Below are 7024 nucleotides of genomic sequence, written 5' to 3' on the forward strand. Positions count from 1 at the left end.
GGGTAAGAGGGATGGCCGGCGCGGTGGTGGACCGGCCGTGGGGAGTGGTTTTGGGGCGGGCGGGGTGGCGCACCGCTTGCCGCGGGCGGCGGGGGCGGCGGTTCGACCGGTGATGGCTGGCGGCTCAGGGGGTGGAGGTTGAAGATGAACTGCTACACGAACAGCTGCCCCGGCTCTCGCACGCACTGCTGCTACTGCTTTTCTGCTACTAGTGCATTCTGTTTCCATCAAAATTCAGTTTCGACAATTAAGTTAAGTTTCGATAGTTAAATTCAGTTTCGACAGTTAAGTTCAGAGATGAGCGGCTGATGTATTTTGCATCTAGCACTTTGTGGTTATGTATTTTACGTCATCTATTGGAGATGCTATTAGAATTCCACTCAGGTTAATGTTGTCTCTCTTGTCCTGCTTCAGCATCGGCATCGTACAACTCACTAGAGATGCTCCAACGACAAAACCCTCCATCACAGCGGAGCAGTACCCCGGGCTGCATCTCCAAACGCCTAAGATCTTCTTCCCCTCCTCTGACAGCCAAGTCAGCCGGAGCATCCTCACCGACCAAACCAATCATGCTGAGATCGACATGGCAGTACTAGGGAAAAGGCTAGCAGCAGCGCGAATTCTAGGTATATCAGTAGCGCGGGGACCGGCGCTACTAATAAGGCGCTACAGCTAACCCGTAGCAGTAGCGCGTGCAAACCCGTGCTATTGCTATACAAGTGTAGCAGCAGCGCACTTCGTGGAAGCTCACTACTGCTAATAGCTCTAGCGTGCTTTGCCTGGACGCTCTAGTGCTACTATGGCGCTGCTGCTAACTTTTCTCCACTCGCTACTACTAATTTTAGTAGTTTTTTTCTGCATATTTGTTTTGTATTTGAATAGGCTTTATACAATAATCTTTAGCATATGATACACATAAAATGTAATCATAGCATATACATACAAATAGTCTCATCAAATCATGTCATCATCATAATCATCATCCAACACAAAGTGGTCTCTCATCATCATCTCGAAAATAGTGATACAAATCTCGATTACTTGAAACTACATCGTCATCCATCTAAACAATGATATACGCGAGAAGAGCTATCACTTTGCGTGAACCTAAACTAACTACTGGTTGTCGCTCGGAAACCTGAGACCGGTACACCTAGGCCTGACATTCCGGCCACTCGTCGTATACTCCTGGCGTAGCACTTCTTCGCCACCGATGATCTATACACCTTCATCGTCACATGAGTCGATCATATGCAACATATATAGTTGAGCAACAGAAAGAGACAAACTTGGCAAAAATAGAAGCAAAAAATCATAAGCATAAATAACAAAGTTCATCGTACCCAAAATGCCCTAACTAGAGTGATCTTCCCCATGTCCACCTTCTGGTCGCTGATGATGTACAATATGGTGCACAGGGTTTCGTCGGCCTGCAAAGAAAAGTCTGTGACGTGAGACATCCGAAATGCAACGAAAACAAGAGATTATACATTTATTGAAGGGGGCCAGTGTGACAGATACCGTGAGGGCGTTGAGCTTAGCCAAAGATGAAGCAGCGCCGAGCATGTCCGGTGCCGGAGCCAATGCCAGAGTAGGTGCGGAAGCCGGTGCGGGAGCAGGTGCAGGAGCAGGTGCAGGAGCCAGTGCCGGAACAGGTGCGGGAGCAGGTGCAGGAGCCGGTGCGGGAGTAGGTGCAGGTGCAGGTGCTGGTGCAACGCTAGTCGAGCTGCTCCTGAAGAAGTCAGCAAGGGGAAAGTCCGTTGCATTTTTTTCTGGATTTTTCCTGCTCCAATTGAAAAGGGCCGGGACCAAGGTAGTAGACATATCTACAAGCACCTATTTTGCGGCAGCTACCGCTATTGCGACTATCTCAGATGATTTCTTTTCAACCGCAATCTCAACCTTCTTGTCGATGTTTTCTTCAGTTAACCTCCGACTTTCCTTTCTCTCCTTTGTGGTCTCACGGTAGTACTTCTTTCACGTGGCGCCGTCCCCAACACCGTGCACGTGTCCATACGACGGTCGAGTCTCCACGGGAGTCCTTTCAATATGTTCAACGCCCGGATGAATGGAGTGTCCCACTTGGGCCTCGCCAACGCCTCAGATGGTGAGTCGCTTTCAGCCGCAATCCTGTGGTGCTCTCTCTGCAAAAGGCACAAGGATCGTTTACAAATATGACTAACGTGCAGTCGAATTGATCAAAAACTAAAATTACCAGCAGTCTAATGAACTTCGTCGTGACCGCGTTCTTCTCGAAAACCTTCTTCACTGGGTCCCAACGGTGCCGGGCCCTGAGGACGTCACGCTCCTGCGAGACGGTGAACTCCGCCAAGGGGTATGGGATGCCCAGACTCGCGACTTCCACGTCCTCCTTGGCCCATATGGACCTCTTCCCACCGTCACCACGGCTTCCGAGGTGGTTGCACCCAATGTTCTTCTGTTGAAGCCCCTTCATGTACTCTGACTTTTTTTGGCATATTCGGCCTCGCAAGCCGCCTTGAATATTTCAAAGTGCTCTGTCGTTATTGTCGGATTATCCTTTACAATCTCGGAGTAGGGTTCCTTTTCGTTGAAGATCCGATATTTCACCCTTGCTTTCCAGGCAGCCAACGCGTAGCTAAACTTGCTCATGGCGTGTTTGTTTATCTTCTTCATTGTCGGGTCCTAATTTGGATCTTCATAATACTTTTCATTCCGGCCCGGGAACAAGAATATCTGGTGCAGCTTCTTTAGGAGGGAGGGCCTCATATTATCTAACTTGTTTAGTTTCTCATCGTTGATGGTGGCGGTTCTCCGTATGATGCAGCCAATTTGATTGCCGTAGCACACACGCTTCCTTGGGCGCGTTTGGCTCAAAATTTCCATCGTCCACCTTCGTGACCACCAGTCTAGTAGTCCTGAGCTTGTTAGGAAGTCGTCGCCTATTTGCTTTCGGTTCTATACCGGCTTCGCTCCCCGAGGCAGCGCCGGTCTCAGTCTCAGCGCCTGTCTCGATGCCGGTCTAAGTCTCAGCGCCGGTCTGCGTGTCGGTCTCATTCCCCGATGCGACCGGTGGGCCCAGCAACAACATCGGTTGATCATTGGCAAGGCTCAAAAATTCGTCTGCCGCCAGGGAGACATCGTCGCAATGACTAGAACCCTGTCCTTCAATGTTGCTAGCCATGTTTCCTACGATTAAATCTTGTAAATTAATTCTAGACCTAATAAAATGAATAATGACATACAAAAGGCCTATGCTTTGCAGGAATGTTGACTCTTTCCCGGTGCGGCAAATCACAGGCACTCGATATGTCCTAGTTTGTAGCACAAGTCATGCCGAAATTCACGGAAAATGTCGGCATGACTTTTGCTAAAAAGTGGACAAATCTAGATCCTGAAATTTGCCAGAACGGAAATGAATCAACATTCCGGCAAACCAGAGGCCACTCAGCTTCATTTCCTGGAAACAACAAAGCCACTTGGGCACAATCGAACCACTTCAATGAAAAGATATAACATGAGCAAACACTATTGAGGAATTTGCATATAACATGGCCATTTTAATGAAAAGATATAATCAACAATAATGGAATATGCAAATGAACATCAATGACATATATCATTTAACAACAATCTTGTTTTTTCTTTACATAGCAACAATTAGTTTAACCAAGTTTTTGAAAAAAAACAATTCTGTTTTTGTTTATAGCTAAATGCAATAGCTACTGTTTTTTATTTATAGCTAAATACTTTTGTTTTTTATCTAAAGCTAAAAGCCTAGGAACTCCATTTTCTCTAACCCTTCTAACCTCACCGAAATTTCCACAACAAGACCTTAGTACCTACACCCAACTTCTTAAAAAATATTCAGGTGCATAGTCCAAATAATTCAAATTTCATTTGAATCAAATTTGGAACAGATTCAGGCCCATAGTCCAAATAATTTTTTATAGCTAAGTGTTTTTTGTTTATAGCCTCTGTTAATTTAAATCTAAATGCTACTATTATTTACATACCCTCTATTAATTTAAGCTAAATGGAATTACTATTTAGGCATTTTCATTAAAAATTGCCCTAGCTGATTTCCTAAAAAAATTGCTAATCATTTTTCCTAAATGCTAAAAAATGTCTACTGCCCTAAACAAATCTAGGATTCATATGAACACCTAGGGTTCATATGAACATCACCACAACATCAACATATATATGAATTGCCCTAGCAGAGAGAAAAAGGAGGGTAGGGGAGAGGAGAGGCAGAGCCTTACGGTCGGTGGCGAGGGCAGGTCTCGCTCGGGCGGCAGAGGTCCTGGGTAGGCTCGGGTGGCAGTGGTGAGGTCGAGGGCGGCAGCAGTGAGCTCGAGGGAGGCAACGGTGAGGTCGACGACGGCCTCGGGCGGTGGCTGTGAGGTCAAGGGCAACCTCGGGCGGCGGTGGTGTGGTCGAAGGCGGCCTCAGGCGGCGGCGGTGTGGTCGAAGGCGGCAGCGCGACGGCGGCCATGGAGCAGTTGGGGGAGAGGGGGGAGTGGAGGGGGAAGGACTTACTGAAATTTTGAGCCCGCGCGGTCGGGGGTTAAGTCAAACTAGCAGTAGCGCATTTTGCCAAACGCGCTATAGCTAAGTTAGCTATAGCGTTTTCCAGCGAAACACACTACAGCTCTTCCTTTCTGTTTTATTTTTCTTTTTCTTTTGTTTTCTTTACATTTTCTTTTTTGCATCTCTCCTCTTTCTATTTCTTTCATTTTCATTTACTTTTCTACTTATTTTTCTATTTATTTTCTTTTTCATAGCAGTAGCACTCTACAGCATAAAGGCGCTGCTACAAAGTTTTTAGCGGTAGCGTGCTTCTAGAAGAATCGCTACTATTATTCCTAGACTACCGGCACTAGCGAGGGAATTATAGTAGTAGCGCTTTTCCATGCATACGCGCTACTGCTACAACAGTGGTTGTACCGTGCTTTTGTAACAAGCGCTACTAATAAGTAGCTATAGCACCGTGTTTTGACCAGCGCTACTGCTATACCTCTATGTATAAGGTTTTCCCTAGTAGTCGCCAAAGAGGTTGTACACTTGGTGCATCTCTTTTTTACTACATGTTATATATATTGTCCACTGAGCACACGTAGTAATGTGAAATACGATTATTTTATCCTACTCTATGACAAGCAGTGAGGTACCATGCAACTTAGCTATCTGTGATGGACTCTGTTGAATGCCATCATTATTTATCTCCACGTGTTTGAGCTGTGCATTTGTCGATGGGCCTGGGAGTTGAGCTAGTAGGGCAATGGCCCAGGTCCAAAGTAGTAGAAGTAGCACAAAAACAGTTTTTGAGTGTAGGCTTTTCCTTGCTCAAGCCTGCCTACTAGAATCGCTAGTGCTTGAAAGGAAAAGTGAAGGAAAAACATAGGAATTGGAAAGTTTCCTACGGTACTACTATTCATGCATTTGGTTCAAAGGAATGGAGCAAAGGAAAACTGTAGGATTTGTTCCTTTAGTGTCTCTTTGAAAGAAAAACCGTAGGAATTTTAATTTCCACTTGTGCTCCTTTTCAAATTCCTATTCATGAAGCACAAGACTAAGAGATAGCATAATAGCATTATGACCACACATTTTCTTGTGGTTTGACATTATCTCACCATGCTTCTTTGCATCCTGTGATCTTCCAATTCTTGTGAATCAAACACCCAGATTCGCAGAAATCCTGTGTTTTTAAATTCTCTGTTTTGCACGTGCATTCCTATCCTATTCCTGTCTATTTCCTACCCCTGCATTGTTAGAATCCTCAAATTCAAACAAGCCCTTACACAATTACTTCTGTTATAGATATGTGTCAAAGAAAACCTTGTGTGGTTTGTCCTGCTCCTGCTGCGATGTGTTCCACCCTAGCTCAGCTGCTCCAACGATGGAAGGGTTCACCGTCTTTCGCTGCCTCAGATCTTCTTCCCCGCCGCCGGCAACCATGACAACTGCATTACCATCATCAACTGAGCAGATGACCTTGAGGACTACACGGGTCCGCAAGAGAGGTCGCACTCTTCCGTGTCTTCTTACGTTATGCATCACTTAATATGATGACATGCTACTTTATCGTTGTGTTCACATATTAGACTCTGAGTCAGGTCCAAACTAACGCTGAAACTTGAGTTTTTAAATGGTTGTGGGGTACATATTGGGGCAGCAATCGGTACTATCTGTCTACCAACTGGTTAATCTCGGGTGTCTACTATGAGCTTCATATTGGGTGCAAACAAACATTAAAGGAGCCATTATCTGTATTTTTAACTAAAGCTATTATCTTCCTGCTATAATTGGTTTTGGGTCTATCCATAGTTTGCTACCAGCACTCTGGATTTGTGCATGCAGTCCTTACATGATCTCACTATGTTTTATTCCTATGCATGTCAGTTATTGTGCACAATGGAACTGGACATGTAGAGCAAAAGAGATGAGCCTTGCGTGGCAATAAAATTTCATGCAGACGTCGCTCCATGGTGGGCGCAAAGGCAGCCCCCCTCCACCCATTTTAGATTGTAATCAAGAGGAAGATAACTGTTCTGAGGGGGATTCAGAAGGAGATGACCACTCCTATTTACCCGCTGAGGTCTTCGCTCTAACTTGGCATGCTAATATTGGTAATATCATGCATATGGTGCCTTGATTGCTTACTTTATACATCAAATATGTCATCTGCTTAGTTCAGACATGCTTTGTGTTAATGCCATCTGTTTAATTTCTTTATCATATATGTGAATCATGCAATGCCATCTTGTTTAGCCAGGCATCATATATGTGAATTTTGCTATGCCACCCTGGTTAGCCAGTTATCTTATATGTGAATTATATCATGCCATCATTTTTATTACATGTTAAATTTGTCAACAATTTTAGTACGTTCAACTACTCTTCCTGTGCATCAGCCATTCGGCACGGTTATGGAAAAATCTGGAGTGGAAAGAAGGTCTTTAGAGCATACAATGCTGTCTGACGAAGCGCATGTCTTGCTGGTTATGGATAGCTCCTTAGAGGAGGATTCAGAGACAGATGA

This window comes from Triticum aestivum, chromosome 3A (assembly GCF_018294505.1).
Source record: "Triticum aestivum cultivar Chinese Spring chromosome 3A, IWGSC CS RefSeq v2.1, whole genome shotgun sequence".
Classification (NCBI taxonomy): Eukaryota; Viridiplantae; Streptophyta; class Magnoliopsida; order Poales; family Poaceae; genus Triticum; species Triticum aestivum.